We start from the raw sequence: 17,418 nt of genomic DNA on the forward strand, positions 1-17,418 counted from the left end.
CCTCCCCGGGTTTGCTGCTGGTTCTTCCCGGGTTGGCTACTATCCCTTCCACCTCCGTGGAAGGGCAGTTCCCCCTGGCCACATTCCCCACTTCCGCAGGGGAGCGGCACACCGCCGGCCGGCTCTCTCGGGGGCTGCACGGGTTCCCTTAGATGTTCCCCATAGATGTTCCCTGGTGCATGCCGTCTCTCTCCTCCTTTATGGTCCTCCTCCGCCAATCCCAACTCGGCTGCTCACACGCCGAGTACGCTGCTCTCCAATCAGGAGCAAGTCCTACAGTTTATTAGTTGAACTGGAGGCAGCTGTGCGGAAGCTGTTTACTTCTCTCCCAACGCCATGTTGTGGGAGAGCAGATGCATAGAATAAGTCTTAATTCGAGTAACTTAGTCTAGTCCGGATTGCTCCCCACAGATCCCCCTTTCTTTTTATTTTTGGCGTTGATACGCGCCTGTCTTCGGTGTCCCGCGGCACACACTCTGCTCTACTTGCTAGAGTTGCCACAGGCTCTTACAAGTCCTATCAATCAGGAAAACCGAATCCGGGTCCTCTCTTCACCATGTTGTGAGGAGGTTTTTAGGCGCTGATGCGTGCCTGTATTCGGTGCCCTGCAGCGCATGCTCTGCTCTGCCTGCAGGGGACTTACAAGACCTATCAGGCAAACCGAATCCAAGCCTTCTCATTGCCTTATTGTGGGGGAGACTTATTAGTGTTGGTTCGTGCCTATCTTCGGTGACCTGCAGCTCATACTCTGGTCGAGCTGCTTGCTGGCGCTTACCGCCTTAAATCAGGCAGACCGAATCCAAGCCTCCTAATTGTTGCATTGTGGGGAAGCCTTTCTGATGTTAATTCGTGCCTGTCTTCGGTGACCTGCGGCGCATAAGCTGCAGCCGCCCAGGTGCTCATCGCCTCACTAATCGGGCAGACCGAATCCAAGCCTTCTAATTGCAGTATTGTAGGGAGGCCTTTCTATTTCTCTATTTCTCTATCTCCGGGCATTCCTATTTCTCCCATTTTACTTCTATCTTCCAGCATTCCTATTTTTCTCACTTTACTTCTAAACTTCTGTTTCTCTTATCCCTGCGGCTTTCCGGCACCTCGCCCCGCCGGCGGGTTCCCGGCTCTGCGCCGCTTCAGCCCGCGCGCCTCTCTCATCTGCGCAGCTTCCCGGCTTTGCGCGGCTCGGCTTCGCGCGCTCCGCGGTCTCCACGCTTAACCCTTTCGCGTCTGAACCACGGCCTACGCCAGCCCCGTTCCCTATCTATTCACGCCCCGTGCTCTCTCTGCACGCGGCGGCTTCCGCGAGTAACACAGCGTAGCTTACGTGTCCACCACTAGCATTCAATCTGAGTTCCCCGGGCTAGCCTGGCGAATTCAACCCAGCGTACGTCTCCGCCCCACGGTTTGGCTTCCCGTCCTTTGCTCCCCGGGCTAATCAGACGGATCCCAATCTGGCTCACGTTTCAGCTTCTGGTTTCAACTTTTCGCCCCCTATTCCCGGGCTAACTTGAGAATCCCAAAGTGGCTTTCGTGTCCGCCTCGGCCTGCCCCCCGCGGCTTCAATTTCCCTAATACTTTTCTCTACCCGGTATGTTTCCCCAAGCTTTCCTCCAACAATACTCCTCCCTCATTTCTCCTGGCCTCTCCCCACAGTCCGCATCCGAGTCTGTTTGTTCTAGCTTTCACTTTCGCTTTCGACCTTAGAGATTTCTCCCAGCTTCCCCCCGTAGTCCGTATCTGAGTCTATGCCTAGGCTTTCAATAGCTTCTTCCGGCACCCTTTTCGTCCGGCTTTTCCCTAGGCTGTTTGCTAGTCTCTCTCTCCGGTATTTTTCCCAGTTCTTCCCGTTTCTTCCCTCCTAAGTTTGCTATCCGTCTTAGGTTTCCTATCCGAGCTAGGTTTCCTATCCGAGTCATTTCTTCCCTCCTAGGTTTCCTATCCGAGTCACGGCACCATTATGTCGCTCCCCCTCTTCGTGGAGGAGCAACACAGGACCCTGCGCTGTTCTTTCGTCTGCTCGGCCCTCCCCGGGTTTGCTGCTGGTTCTTCCCGGGTTGGCTACTATCCCTTCCACCTCCGTGGAAGGGCAGTTCCCCCTGGCCACATTCCCCACTTCCGCAGGGGAGCGGCACACCGCCGGCCGGCTCTCTCGGGGGCTGCACGGGTTCCCTTAGATGTTCCCCATAGATGTTCCCTGGTGCATGCCGTCTCTCTCCTCCTTTATGGTCCTCCTCCGCCAATCCCAACTCGGCTGCCCACACGCCGAGTACGCTGCTCTCCAATCAGGAGCAAGTCCTACAGTTTATTAGTTGAACTGGAGGCAGCTGTGCGGAAGCTGTTTACTTCTCTCCCAACGCCATGTTGTGGGAGAGCAGATGCATAGAATAAGTCTTAATTCGAGTAACTTAGTCTAGTCCGGATTGCTCCCCACAGTTTCCACCTCCTGACTTGGTTTCAGCATGGCCTATCTTGGCCTTTGTGGGCGTTTGGGGAGTGGCCAGCAGATGGGAACTCTGTGTCTCATCTCCTCACACAAATAAAATAAGTCAATTTTTAAAAAGCTGCTTCTTCCAAAAAGAGGTAGTTTTTCTTTTTGTATGTATCATACGTTGATGCTAATTATTATAAAAGTTAAATAAGTTCATTCTAGATTTGCCGCAATGCCTTACTAGAAATGTTTTAAATATTCCCCTCCCCCCAAAAATCCAAAATGGGCTTAGAATACATGAGGCTTAGTTAGGGTGCTGTATTCCACCCGTAGTGAGCCCATGATTTCAGATGAACTTTGTGTAAAAATGTAGGTCGGCAATCCTCATGCCCTCACTGCCTCAGCGGTAAATTTCCATCAGGGGCTGGGGTGCCTCTGGCCAAGGGAGTCAAACAAAAGCGCAAGATGCTTTTCCCCTGTGATGTCACTCAGGACAGGGGTGAGAGCCAGCTGCTCTTCCTGGAATATGTGGGCTCTTCCTGCATTCTAAACTTGCCCTTCTCTGATTGATAAACCCCTCTCTCTTTTCTGTTGTTCTGTTATGCTTCTAGAACTTTTTCTTCTGTCTGTAAATTGATTCTGGTCTTTTTTTTTTTTTTTTTTTGGGGGGGGTGTTCTTTTTATGTTGAAGGGCAGAGAGTGATACACAGAGATCTCTGATCAGCTGCTTTGTTCCAAAGACGCCTGCAACAGCTGGAACTAGGCTACTGGCATCTGCCTCTCCCACATGGGTGGCAGGGACCCAAGTGCTTGAGCCATCACTGGCTGCCTCCCAGGATGCACATTAACAGGAAGCTGGAATGAGAAGTGCAGCCGGGATTTTTACCCAGGCTCTGCTGTGCCAGATGCCTGCACCTTGTGCAGGAAGGCGCATCCTCAGATCCCATATTTAGGATTTCTCAATTTTCTCCAAACAGTGGCCATAAGCTGTTGCCACTTCCTGACTTGGCTGGATACATAGTATCCTGTCTCTGTTATGTAAGTTTCAATTAACCTGCAAACCTCTAGGTTAGTGTAAAACTTAACTACAGCCAGAGTAATTAACTGCTTATAATTACTACACAAAGCAATTTAAAATATTGTTTCACATGTGTGGAAATTAAAAAAAGAAAACCCCTTAAGACTGTGTTTCTTTTTCAAATGCTGCATTATCTATTGCCTGTGCATGCTATACTTGGTGGGGGGGGGGGGGCGGCAAATAAAAAATACTGCCAGGAAAGCAAAGCACAGAATGCACCCTAAATGCCAGTGTTGTTTGTTTTCAATCTGCTCATTTTCTTCTTACATCATCAATATAGATATAAAAAGGAGATGGGCAAAGGAGAGAATTCTAATTAGGTTTAAAAAGAAAAGCGGGCAGTGGATTCGGTGAGTGTGTGCAATTTGCAAAGATTCACCCTGGTTGCAGATGCGGGCAACTATATTATTAACCTGCATTTATCATCGTAAAATGATTATTTTGACTTCGTTAAAGAAAGGGGGAATTTATATATGTTCTCACAGCTCCATACATACATATAAAGGGCAAAGCAAGGAGCGGTCTCTCAAGGCTGGGCTTGGAGGGAAAGGCTTTCTCAATGGGATTACGTCCCATTGCATAACCTATCAGTTGTCTGATCAGAAATTCATAGCGCAGCCCATGCTCAGCTCTGCTCAGCCCAGACAGGGCTGCGGGATTGCATTTAAATAGGCAAATGCCAGACCTAGGCACTGACATTCTCTCTCTCAGTTGTTCCCTTTCTCCTGTCCTATTCCTAACCATGCTGTCTTTTCCTTTTCCCCGAAAGTCCCCTGCACACCACCATCTTGTAGGCATGATCTCACGTGGGGAGAAGTTATCAGGAAATGGAGGGTGGGTGGTGAGGTGAGCGGCAGATGCAGCGCGAGGCAGGCGGAGGGCAGCGGAGAGAATGAGATGGAAGAAAATTGTAAATTGTTGCTGTCATCCCCTCGCTGGGACAGTAAAACCTCGGTGCATTTCTCCCCTTTCTTTTATCTGCTTTTAAAAAGAAAGAGCAGAGCACTATAGAAAGTTGATGGAAAAATGGAATTCAAAGGCAACTTTATGTTGGTGTGAAAAATGAAAAATCTGTACATAGTTGTTGTATGATAAGCATCTTTCCATAAACTTTGTGAAGACCCTCATTTCAGAATAAACTAAGTGGCAGGTAGCCTTATCCAACCAGCAAGATGTCTGCATAGATGAGGTCGCCGTGCACCCCTGTGTGTGGATTTTAACAAAGACGCTGCCTTTGGATGTGAGCTTGGCTGACCTCGGCTCCCTCTGGTTGTGGGGCTACCTGGGTGTCTGCTGGGCGGAGGGCTATCCCGATGACGTTTCACCTCCGGCTGATGACGTCCCGATTGGTATTCTCTCATCCTGTGCTTCTTTGCTTTCTTCTGTCCCCATTAGCAAAAGTCAGATTTCTCTCAGTCTGAAAACTACACTGGGGAAAAAAAAACCTGTTTAATTGATAACGCAGATAAAACAGTCTGCAGAACTTGAGTGTTGGGAGTTGAAGGCTTTTGTGCTTGGACAGATGGGTGAATGGTAATCATACCGGTTGGGCCCTGCAGTGAAGGGTGAAGAAGACAGTGGCTGTGAGAGGTCTGCCTATCGTCCCACCTCTGTTCCCTAAACAAAGTGGTAAAATTCATTCCACTTCCAGGCAGACTGGCAGCTTTGCAGAGTCCTGCTTGTGTCCCTCCCAGTCTTTCTTCCCTGGACTCCAGTGTGAGTCTTGGATGTTTATGTTTGCATTCCTCTCTTCACAGCTCCTTCTAGGGAATTGTATCCCTGGATTTTAGCTCTTCTGTCAGTAATGCTTAGTTAAAAGAAATGCTTATAGTAAATATTTATTTTTTAAAATCATCATTAATTTACTGGTATTTAAATGTATTCCAGAGAGTAAACTCCAAATAAATTTTTTCCCCTGTGGTAAAACATACGGTATAGAGGATATTGCACAACCTATGACAAATACCAAAGCGGCCATGACAGTGACATTTGGGGCTAGAATGTCAGACTGCTTCTGCACAAGGAAGGGCAGCATTGCATACCAGGGAGTGTTGCTAAACACACTCATTTTAAGAATTACCTCTGTGTAAATATTACAACCTCCTTTCTGTCTTGGGGTGTTGAAAACTCATTGGCTTTAACCGATGGGGAATTTGATGAGCAGCAGCACAGGAACGGGAGAATTTGCTGGCAGTTGGCTGGTTGAATGGCTATACTAGGACATGCAGAATTGACTGAATGATTCATTTTCAGGTGTCTCCACTAACTTGTAGGCACTTGAGTCATGGAACTTTTAATTGAGGGAGTACTGGCTCCAATTGCTATAGGAACAAAATTTAAATCAACATCATTCCAGATGCAAATAAGTCTGCTTTGTGAGTTTTGAGTTGATGGACAAAGGAGCCTTTAAATGAGGGGTCTTCAGAAAGTTTTTGGAGGGGTAGGCATTTGGCCTAGTGGCTGTGCCTACGTCAGTATCTGCCACTGGCTCCTGACACCAGCATCCTGTTAATGCAGACCATGGGAGGCAGTGCTAACAGCTCCAGGAATTGGATTTCTCTTGCCTGTAGCCTGGCCCAGCCCCAGCCATCATGGGCGTCTGGGGAGTGAACCAGTGGATAGAAGCCCCCTATCTGTCTGCTCCTCAAATACACAAATTTTAAAAAATGTTGTTAGAAATGCATATAATAAAAAAAACTGCATGGATTTCAAAAGTGTATGCATCAAAATCAAGTTAGCTTTAATTTCATTTTCCATGAACTTGTTGAAGTCCCCTTTACTTTCTGCCCTTGTCATTTTGCCTGTGGTTTCAGGATCTGAAGTATCCTTGGATGTCGTTCCTTTTCTGGGAAGGGCTGACTTGTACATTTCTGGCTGGTCAGGGTTTTCCAGATATATTTTCTTTTACAATAACAGCTTTACTGGGACATAATTCACATGCAGAACAATGATTTCGTGTCTATTCCTAGTTGCGCAGCCATAATCACAATCAGTTTTAGATCATTTTCATTGCCCAGCAAAAAAGAAATCCTGTGCTCGTTAACAGTCACTCCCCACTGCCTCCTAACCTCCCCCAACCCTCATCCCTAGGGAGCCATCATTCTATTTTCTGTCTCTGTCCAGGACTTTTCCTATAAATGGAGTCATACAATATGTAATCTTTTGCCAGTGGCAGACATGGTTATTAAAAAAAAATACTATTACTTTGAAAAGCTTACAGGCACACACACACACACACACTCATACACAGGTAGTCTGTCTGCTGGTTCACTTCCTGAATCTCCCTCAAATCCAGTGTTAGGTCAGACTGAAGCCAGGAGCCTAGAACTTCATCATCTGGGTCTCCTACCTGGAAAGCAGGAGCCCAGGCATTCGGGCCATCACCAGCTGCCTCACAGGGTGTTCGTTAGCAGGAAACGGAATCACAGCACTTCCATGTAGGATGTGGGCATCCCAAGTGGCGTCTCAGTCACTGAGTCGGACTTGACCAAAAAGACACTGAATTCTTTGAGAGTCCAGAGAGCTGGAAGTGCACACAGATTTCGAGAAAAATGTTGGGGGTGCTTGTCTCTCCTAAATCTGTGAACCCCACATGGAAGAGCACCATTCACACATGGCAGTGTTGTTTGTGGGAACTTCAAAAGGTCATGGAAAATGAAACTAATGATGGAAACAGATTGGGACCCATGTAGCTTTTTTTTTTTTTTTTTTGAAAGATTTATTTGAAAGATGCAGTTAGAGAGGTAAAGGCAGAGAGGAGAGGTCCTCCATCTGCTGGTTCACTCTCCAGATGGCCGCAATGGCTGTAGCTGTGCTGATCTGAAGCCAGGAGCCAGGAGCCAGGAGCTTCTTCTGGGTCTCCTACGAGGGAGCAGGGGCCCAAGGACTTGGGCCATCTTCTACTTCTTTCCCAGGCCACAGCAGAGAGCTGGATTGGAAGTGGAGCAGCCGGGTCTTGAACCGATGCCCATATGGGATGCCGGCGCCTCAAGCCAGGGCTGTAACCCGCTGCCCCACAGCGTCGGCCCCTCCATGAGCTTTTTCATAGTATGCACACTTGATGAGCTTGATGAAGCCCATAGTCCAAGCAGGCCTGCGACAGAGAGGTGGCAGGGCGTGAGAAGATGACCCTGTGACCTGCCATGTCTTCTCTACCCCAGGCATTGTCCTGTTTGTTCAGGGGTGTTTATTTTCTTCTTGATGTGACTGCTGTGGGAGAAGACCAGCAGTCCGTTACTTTCCGTCGGCAACAAGTGTTGGTGCTGCTCCACGGCTCTCCGTCGTGGCTGGGATTCACCGTGCGGTTGTGTGGTGGTTGCTGCGATCCTTCAGCCTCGGATGGATGGGGATGAGTGTAAGATTCAAATATTGCAGCCACAGTCTTGTAGCTCCACTGTTGATTCATCTGTTTCCTCCCTGCTGTACATCAAATGCAGGTGGAGACGGCCGATAAGGTTTTGGCAGTCCGTGAGGACCCCCTTCTAGTGTCTTGGTGGGTAGGTGATGGGTAGATATGGACATTGACCAGTGAAAAAATCAGAATCAGTAAAAGCTGTAGACAGAGCTCCAGAGATGCTTTTTAGGAAGCAAAGTTTCTGCCTCTTTGCCAGATGGCCATTGCTGCCCTCTGCCCGTTGGCACACATTCTTTGGTCCTGCTAGCTTCTGGGAAGCTGGACTGCATTAGTAGCAGGTTGTCTCACTGCCTGGCCCAAGAAACCTTCCATGTTCCGTTTTTAGGTCTGAATCTGTAACCACGTTGCTGTCCGGCATCTTTAGCAGACCTTGTTGGCCATCCAGGACTCAGCTGGATTCAGGGACACCGTTGCTAGAGCCATTTGTCACTCGCACCCTCCCTGTCTGACATTCGGGGATCCCAAGAAAGTTGCCTGGAGAGAGGCCCACACAGACAACGCTATCTTTCTTGCATAGCTTTATCCAGAGGGAGTCACAGTGCATTTCAAATTCATTGGAGGCTCACTCCACAGGAAAAATAGCTAGCCAGGAAATGCATACTTTATGTTTAACGTTTTGGTAATTTGACAGTTTTGTTAATTTGAAAGGTGGAGCAACAGAGTGATGGAGAGAGATGGAGAAAGGAGGAGACAGGGAGAGGTCTTCTGTTTGCTGGTTCATTCTCCGAATTCCCACAGCAGCTGGAGCAAGCCCAGGCAAAACCCAGGAGACAAGAACTCCATCTGGGCCTCCCACGCAGGTGGCAGGGACCCAAGTACTTGAGCCATCACCTACTGCCTCCCAGGTGCACATCAGCAGGAACCTGAATGGGAAGCCGAGGAGCTGGTACTGGAGTTGGCCTATGCGAGTCCCACTTGGCGGCTGAACTTGCTGTACCACAAGGCCTGCCCCATGTTTTTCAATGTCCCTTACTTGTTTTTTTTTTTTTTTTTCCCTGTTGCTTGTTCCCTGCTTTGGTTGTTGGCTTTTACATATTCTCTTTTTATTTTCTTACCCTGGAAACTTAGTTTTATTGTAATAGCAATGGGATGTGTTGAAAAACCAATTTTACACACACAATGAATCTTTATTTCCGTATTACTATGAGCAAAAACAAGGGGATACATGGACAGAAGACACAGTAAATTTATTTCTCATTTTCAGGCATAGGCTGGGGACTTAGTCTGTCCGGAGAGGGCTTAAGGAACAACACTGGGCTGTGTCACCCCCTACCAGGGCTGTGGTGTCCCTGGGTCTGGAAGGGCACTATTGCGTTCCCCTCACTTCTTTAACGCATAGGAGCTGCTGGGCTTCTGGTCAACCTGAGTTCTCCTGGGGGTGAGAGCCTTGCTGGCCTCCATAACTGGGACTTCTCCCTGCGACATCCTCGTGAATGATGGTTGTGACCAAAGGGAACACATATCAGCCTGCCTCCCTCCTCCTTGATGGCACGTGGGAAGTGAAACACTAAGAATCCCAGGAAAGGAAGGAACTCGGGGCACGTGCAGTGCACGGTTCAACACTGACTCTCTGCTGTTGGGGCAGCGAGGTGAAGACTTTGATCCGGGGAGCCTGGAAGAGGAGATGTGGAACCTCGGACTGTGGGGCCGTCTAGCCACCAGCTGGCTTTGTGCCTTGAGATTTTTTTTTGGACAGGCAGAGTTAGAGAGACAGAGAGAAAGGTCTTCCTTTCTGTTGGTTTACCCCCAAAATGGCCACTATGGTCCATGCACTGAGGCCGGCATGCTGCGCTGATCCAAAGCCAGGAGCCAGGTGCTTCCTCCTGGTCTCCCATGCGGGTGCAGGGCCCAAGCACTTGGGCCATCCTCCACTGCCTTTCCAGGCCACAGCAGCTTGGACTGGAAGAGGAGCAACCAGGACAGAATCCGGCGCCCCAACCACTAGAACCTGGGGTGCTGGCGCTGCAGGCGGCGGATTAGCCAAGTGAGCCGCGGTGCTGGCCATGCCTTGAGATTTGAGAGGAATCCCCACGACCGTCCTGCAGCCCCTCCAGGGTCCTCACCGAGACACAGCTTCCTCCCTGGGCCCCTCCTGGTTCTGAGTGCTTGCTTCCAGAGAGTTTGCACATTGACGTTTTCTCCAACCCCTCCTCCTCCTTTTAAAGGTTTTTTTTTTTTTTTTTGTTTTTTTTTTTTTTTTTTTTACAGGCAGAGTGGACAGTGAGAGAGAGACAGAGAGAAAGGTCTTCCTTTTGCCATTGGTTCACCCTCCAATGGCCGCCGTGGCCAGCGCGCTGCGGCTGGCGCACCACGCTGATCCGATGGCAGGAGCCAGGTACTTATCCTGGTCTCCCATGCGGGTGCAGGGCCCAAGTACTTGGGCCATCCTCCACTGCACTCCCTGGCCACAGCAGAGAGCTGGCCTGGAAGAGGGGCAACCGGAACAGAATCCGGTGCCCCAACCGAGACTAGAACCCTGTGTGCTGGCGCCGCAAGGCGGAGGATTAGCCTAGTGAGCCACGGCGCCTGCCTAAAGTTTCTTTATTTGAAGTTTCTTTTAAAGTGGCTTCATTTCTCCCCAAACCTCTCACCTGACACATTTGAGCCACTTAGAAATTATTTTTTTTTTTTTTTACTTTTAAAAAGATTTACTGATTTGAAAGAGTGACAGGAGGAGAGACAGATCATCCGTCTGCTGGTTCTCTCCCCAGATGGCTGCCATAGCCATGGTTGGGCCAGACCAAAGCCAGGAGCTGGAAATTCCATCTGGGTCTCCCACATGGGTGGCAGGAGCCCAAGTACTCAGGCCGTCTTCAGTTGCCTTCCCAGACACATTAATTAGGGAGCTGGATTGAAAGTGGATGCTAAGAAATGCTGGCATCACAGGCAGTGGCTTAACCTGCCTGCAACATGACCCCTAAGCCAGCTTTTTTTTTTAATTTTGAAAATTCTGTGCTGATGTAAATAATTCAGTAATGACTACTACACACGTGTGTTCTGGAAAGCTCCTTGGTCCATTCATAGAAAGTTCCGGTTGCCTCTTCCCCACCGTGCCTTCAGCATGGTGCCCGGTCCCTTTGTTTTCTTTCTTTGTTTCCTCCTCACTGCCTTCTCCTCACCTCCTAATTTCTGTGTCTGTGCGTGAGAAGCCATTGAGACTTTCTGGATGTCCTTGCAGACTCCTGGGTGGGCGCAGGTTTGAAGGTGCGTCCTGTTTGAAGATGGTTCAGTCCCCACCATGAGCCCCGGCCCTGACTGTTGAAACAGAAGCTATTTCACGGCACAGTTCACGAAGGAGTGGGGTGACTGAGGCCAAGCCCAGACCCCTCCTCCCCTCCCCGCCAAGAACAACTGAGGATTCCCGTCAAGACTCCTGGGACAGTCCCACCTGCGACATTAGATGTGACATTTACAGTTTTTATATTGCATCAGTGAGTTGCTTTTTTTTTTCTTCTCTCTTTGACAGGCAAGTGGACAGTGAGAGAGACAGAGAGAAAGGTCTTCCTTTGCTGTTGGTTCACCCTCCAATGGCTGCCGTGGCCGGTGCCCTGCGGCTGGCGCACCACGCTGATCTGATGGCAAGAGCCAGGTACTTATCCTGGTCTCCCATGCGGGTGCAGGGTCCAAGGACTTGGGCCATCCTCCACTGCACTCCTGGGCCACAGCTGAGAGCTGGCCTGGAAGAGGGGCAACTGGGACAGAATCCGGCACCCTGATCGGGACTAGAACCCTAGAACCCTGTGTGCTGGCGCCGCAAGGCGGAGGATTAGCCTATTGAGCCGCGGCGCCAGCCAAGTTGCTTTTTAAGTCATGGACATATTTCTGTGTGAATTCTTAGAGAAGTAAGGTTTTTTTTTTTCTTCTCAGATTGGAAAATGATGAAAAAGAGAGGAATAAAATAGAGAAGAGACTGTTTGAGGGCTGTAGAAACAAAAATAAAAAGATGTTTTTGGATCCTGCTAGTAAAAAAAATTTGTCAAAGTCAACATTCAGGATTCCTCCGAGGGGAGTACTGGGTCCAGTGGCTTAAGTCCCTGCTGAGGATGCCCACATCACATGTCCGAGTGCTTGGTTGAGTCCTGGCTCTACTGCTGATTCCAGCTTTGCACGAACGCTTACCCTGAGAGGCAGCAGGTGATGGCTCAAGTACTCGGGTCCCTGTCGCCCACATAGGAGACTTGATAAAATTTGCGGCTCCTAGCCCGGCCCTCGCTATTGCAAGCATTTGTAGAGTAAACTAGCAGATGAAAGATCTCACCTGTCTCTCTGCCATTAAAATAAGATATGATGACAATATATATTCAGAAAAAGAAGACCTCAGGCTGGTGGTGAATATAAGCAAGTAAGTAAATCTGGTGGATGAGAAAAATGAAAAATCTAAACTCATTTGATTTGATTTCTCATGAATTTCTTAAAAAATTTTTTTCAAAAAATCTGTATGAGGGCTGACACTGTGGAATAGCAGGTAAAGCTGCACCTACTCTTGGCATCCTGTATGGCTGTTGGTTTGAGTCCCGGCTGCTCCACTTCCGATCCAGCTCCCTGCTATGGCCTGGGAAAGCAGTAGAAGATGGCCCAAGTCCTTGGGCCTCTGCAGCGGCATGGGAGACCAAGAAGAAGCACCTGGTTCCTGCCTTCAGATCAGCCCAGCTCTGGCCATTGCGGGCATTTGGGGAAGGAACCATTGGATAGAAGACTTCTCTTTCTCTGCCTTTGCCTCTCTGTAGCTCTATAAATAAATATTCAAAAAAAATCTGTCTATTGAAAGCAGAGATGTAATATTTGAAAATACACAAGCTTTACAAAGGACAGTGTAAAGAAAGCTCATTGTGAACAAAGAACACTGTTAACTGCATTCTCCCCACAGGGCTATTGCGTGACAAAGAAATAATAAAAGTAACTTCTGCTTATCAGAATTAAATGACAACAGACCATGGGCGTAAGATTTACTCAGATGAAAATAATTGTAATATTCAGCCATGTCTTTTGTATTTTGTCTTTTAGAATTATTTATTTGCGAGTCAGAGTTACAGAGAGAAAGAGGGTATCTTCCATCCTCTGGATCATTTCCCAAATGGCCACAATGGCTGGATCTGGGCTGACCCGAAGCCAGGAGCTTCCTCTGGGTCTCCCACATGGGTGCAGGGGCCCAATTACTTGGGCCATCTTCTACTGCTTTCCCAGGCCACCAACTGGAGCTGGATTGGAAGTGGAGCAGTCAGGACTTGATCTGGGGCCCATATGGGATGCCAGCTCTGCAGGAGGAGGCTTGACTTACTACACCACAGTGACAGCCCCTCCTGTTGTATTTTTTTAAACATTATTTGGGAAGGAGAGAGAGAGAGAGAGAGAGAGATGGAGATGGAGAGACGGAGAGATGGAGAGACGGAGAGATGGAGAGACAGAGGGATAGGTCTTCGATCTGCTGGTTCACTTCTGAAATGTCTGCAATGGCCAGGGCTGAGCCACACCAGAGCCAGGAACTCCATCCAGGTTTTCCATGGGGGTGGCAGCGGCATGGGTACTTGGACCATCTTTCATTGCTTTCCCAGGCATACTAACAGGGAACTGGATTGGAAGCAGGCCACTCCACACTCTGGTGTGTTACGCTGGCATTGCAAGCAGTGGCTTAATCCACTGTGCCACAACTCCTCCTCTGCCTTTTGTACTTTGATTCTAGTCAACCTGTGACCAAGGTTGAGCTCAGTAGGGTTTCTGATCAGGTAAAAATCAAAGGTCAAACTGAAATTGAGTGCTTTTGGAGATTGAACAGCAACATGTTCATGTGCAATTCAGATTTGTTACTGGCTAGAAATTTGCTTCTCACCCATGTTTCTACACTGGGGATGCTTCTGTCAGCTGGGCCTGCAAATCCTGGGAGAACAGCTTCCTGGGTAGCAGAGTTTTCATGGTGTCATCGAGTACTTCCTGATGAGAACTCTTGTACGTCACGTACCCACCCTATCGCCACATGAATATTTCAGAGTGGTGAGAGTGTGAAATACAAGGCTTAATCTCTTGTTCAAACATTTGGAAAGGTCTAGGCATTTAATATGTGCACATGCTGTACTGAGGGCTTTAATGGTGCTGAAAAACTAGTTTAGCTGGGCATGCAAAACAGCAGCTGGTCTGTGCTGCCCACGTGGCCCCACCCTACTGCTCCAGGAGTTCCTTTAAGCGATTTGTTAAAGAGCTTGTTAAGAGAGCTTTGGTGATTTCACCACAGCAGAATATGGTTTCTCCAAGGCTCATCCTTAAACTGAAAATAGTAACAAAGTTGATTTGGTAGAAAAATAAGGTTTTCAGAATTGCCACCTGATTTTTAAAACCTTGAAATATGTTCTGTTTCCTTGCATGTTAATGTATATGATGGTGCTATAAAGCATCATGGAAAATGAAAGTTTGGGAGCAGGTGTTGGCCCAGTAGTAAAGACACTGTGTAGTGAAGAAGCCCGTGTCCTATATCAGAGTACCTGGGGTGGAGTCCTGACTTGAACTCTCATTTCCTGATAATTACACATGGGAGGGAGCTTGTAAAGTCTCCAGTACATGGGTCCCTGACACCTGTGTGGATGAGTCTGGGGCTCGAAACTTTGGTCTGATCCACCTGAGCCTGTTGGAGGCATTTGGAGGAATGCATTTGTAGATGAGAGCACTTGTTCTGTGTGTCTGTCTCTGTCTGCCACTTAAATTAAAAAAAGAAAGTAATTGTTTTGGTGCAAAAAAATGATGTATGAAATGGAAATCCACGCCTAATTTTTCATAAAATACCTTTTCCATGATGTTTGGATATCCCTCATTCGTGAATAAGAGTGAGTGTTGGCCGGGGCCGCGGCTCACTAGGCTAATCCTCCGCCTTGCGGCGCCGGCACACCGGGTTCTAGTCCCGATCGGGGCGCCGGATTCTGTTGCGGTTGCCCCTCTTCCAGGCCAGCTCTCTGCTGTGGCCAGGGAGTGCCGTGGAGGATGGCCCAAGTGCTTGGGCCCTGCACCCTCATGGGAGACCAGGATAAGTACCTGGCTCCTGCCATCGGATCGGCACGGTGCGCCAGCTGCAGCAGCCATTGGAGGGTGAACCAACGGCAAAGGAAAACCTTTCTCTCTGTGTCTCTCTCTCACTGTCCACTCTGCCTGTCAAAAAAATAAATTAAAAAAATAAAAAAAAAGAGTGAGTGTTAACTGATGGATATTTGGCTCCCAAAGTTGGAAACAAGTTCCGTTAATGGTCAGGGAAGATACAGAAGCAACAGCACCTGCAATAGAAATGAATCAGTACGTGTCTACTTTGCCTAGTCTAACACTTCTAGAGAGAAATGCTGGGGTGTGACACTCTATGAGAAATTCCCAATGTTTCAATGAGTAGCATTTACTCATTACTCATTTCTAGTGTTTTCGGTTAGCTACTGCTGAAAGAAGAATTTGAATAATTTTGTCGCATTGTAAAACACAGAGCTCAGGTGTGGTGTTGTCTGTTGTCACCCATCTCATTAAGTGTGCCATCCATTCTCCTTTGCTAATATTCTTTCTTTGTGTTGTAAGTACCAGTTAGCTTTTCCTTGACTTTGTAAGATGCCCTTCCCCAATGATAGAGTCCATTTTTATCAAAGTGCCCTTCTGTGTATCTGTGTGTTGTGTTTCTTGTGTGAAGTTCAGGGGTTGTTTTCATCCTGTGAAAAGTGGCCATCGGTGTCCCCTCACAGTTGGTGGCATGCAGTTTTGAAGAAGTCCCCTGATTCACAAAGGAGCTGCAGGGGAAGTGACCCAGGCAGTTGTGTGTGTTTTTCCCCGACTAGGGGTGTTACGGACAGGAGATGGAAGAAACCAAGCGTCACTTGAGACTTCTGGGAGGAAAGGCACACAGTCGATCATGCATGCAGAGTTGACGGAACTCGCATCCCAAGTGTCAAGCCCTGGCTGTTAGTTCTCCTTTGTTTTTATAACCCCAAATCAGGAACTTAGAGTGGCAGGGTTGTTCCATGACGCACCTAAACATATAGATAACCGTCTCAGACATGCAGCTGGGCTTTCTGCGAAAGCAGCCTGTTCTAGGAATTGCTGACAGGTGTGAGGCTGAACAGCAAAGCAGAAGTCCATGAGCATAGTCCTTGCAGTTGGCTGCATCCCATCTGGGGTGACAGGGCAGGGGGAACAAGGGGTCCAGCCCTAGTAATGGGCACCGTACCCTGTTAGTGCTAACATCAAGAGTCCAGAGATTAAAAAAAAAATTCCTATTGTGATTAGCATGAGCAGGATGCAATCCATAGCAAGCCTCCAGCACAGGGAGATGGCTATCTGGTGGCTTGAACCTCTACAGTAGTGGGTTCTTCACTTACTTGGGGTGGTGGATTCTTTTGTGAATCGATAAAGCCGTGCACTCTGCTCTAAGTCACAAACACATCCCATTCTTTGCAAAGTGATTCAGAGAACTCCTGTGCTCTCTGAGGCTCATCAGTGACCCCACGGAGGCTTAACTCTGCAGGTTGAGACCCCTCATCTAGAAAACCCACCCACCAAACAGTCTGCATACTAAGATGAAAGCCCATTTCTGAAAATGACGAGGTTGAGTGGTGGTTGTAAATGACCAGAGCGCTGTGTTCGTCTAGGACTTAATCCCCACGCGTCCCCTAATTTGTGACTTTGCTCTGATTTTTGTCCTTTCTCCGTTGTCCCTGTGTGGATAGTGGACACCAATTTCTACCCAAATTTCTTTCTCATTCCTGTTCACATTAAAATCTCTTTTCCGTTCCTACTTGATTATGCTTTTCTCCATCTGTTTCCCACATTCCTTGGTTCTTTTAGGGGATTTGACAAATTAGATGGTGGTGCTGAAAGGAAGCAGACTTTAGAACAGATTACATAATTTTGGTAGCAGTCACTGTACAATATCCCCAAAATATAATGATCCCAGTCTTACTTGGTCAGGATCAAAATGAATAGCTGGGATGGAGGGAGTGTGTTGATAATGTATAGTCTTAGACATCTTGACTTGAAGAATGTTGGTGTCTTATCAAAAATGTTTGAGAAATCACTGTGCTTCACAAATTACAGTCAAAGAAAATAAAGCACTGACTTGGTTTTCAAGGGTGTTTAATAGGAGTGTTCTGTTTTAGAAGTGAAAATCTGATTTTCCGTAGTTGGGTGTTTAAGTTATTTAATTCTGCGCCAGGTTTTGAGTGGACTCTGTAGAAACCAATGAAAATGAAAACCAGTGAAGTGTCCATTTCAAGATACACCTTAGAATTAAGCAACTTAAATCAATGGCAATCAATAGAATATTAGGAGGGCCAAGAAAACTGCCTGGTGGGAGAGCAGTGAAGTAGTGAATTAACTTTCCACGCCAGAATCGGTGTGTTTGCATTGTGGTCCTGGGGCGCTATGGGCTTATTCAGGTGAGTCATTTACATGCAGCCTTTTGGTTTCAACAGCTGGAGGCCAGTGTTCTTGGCAAGCTGCTGTGTACTCCCATTACGTATGTGAGGTCGGAGCAGGGGCTGGACTTCA

General features: G+C 48.0%; 1 long non-coding RNA gene across 13 annotated transcripts in view; it reads left to right on the forward strand.

Moving 5' to 3' along the window:
- The window catches only part of LOC138846800 (uncharacterized), a 773,267-nt gene that overhangs the window by 136,974 nt on the left and 618,875 nt on the right, over positions 1–17,418 (forward strand). Inside the window, exon 4 of one of the 13 annotated variants that reach the window (XR_016225372.1) lies at positions 8,566–8,584. The exons of the other annotated variants lie outside the window; for them this stretch is intronic. This is a non-coding gene — a long non-coding RNA (uncharacterized LOC138846800). Of the gene's footprint in view, positions 1–8,565; positions 8,585–17,418 lie in introns of those variants that run through there. 13 annotated transcript variants of the gene reach the window in all.

Source organism: Oryctolagus cuniculus, chromosome 18 (assembly GCF_051225735.1).
Source record: "Oryctolagus cuniculus isolate XC-2025 breed Fujian yellow rabbit chromosome 18, ASM5122573v1, whole genome shotgun sequence".
Lineage (NCBI taxonomy): Eukaryota > Metazoa > Chordata > Mammalia > Lagomorpha > Leporidae > Oryctolagus > Oryctolagus cuniculus.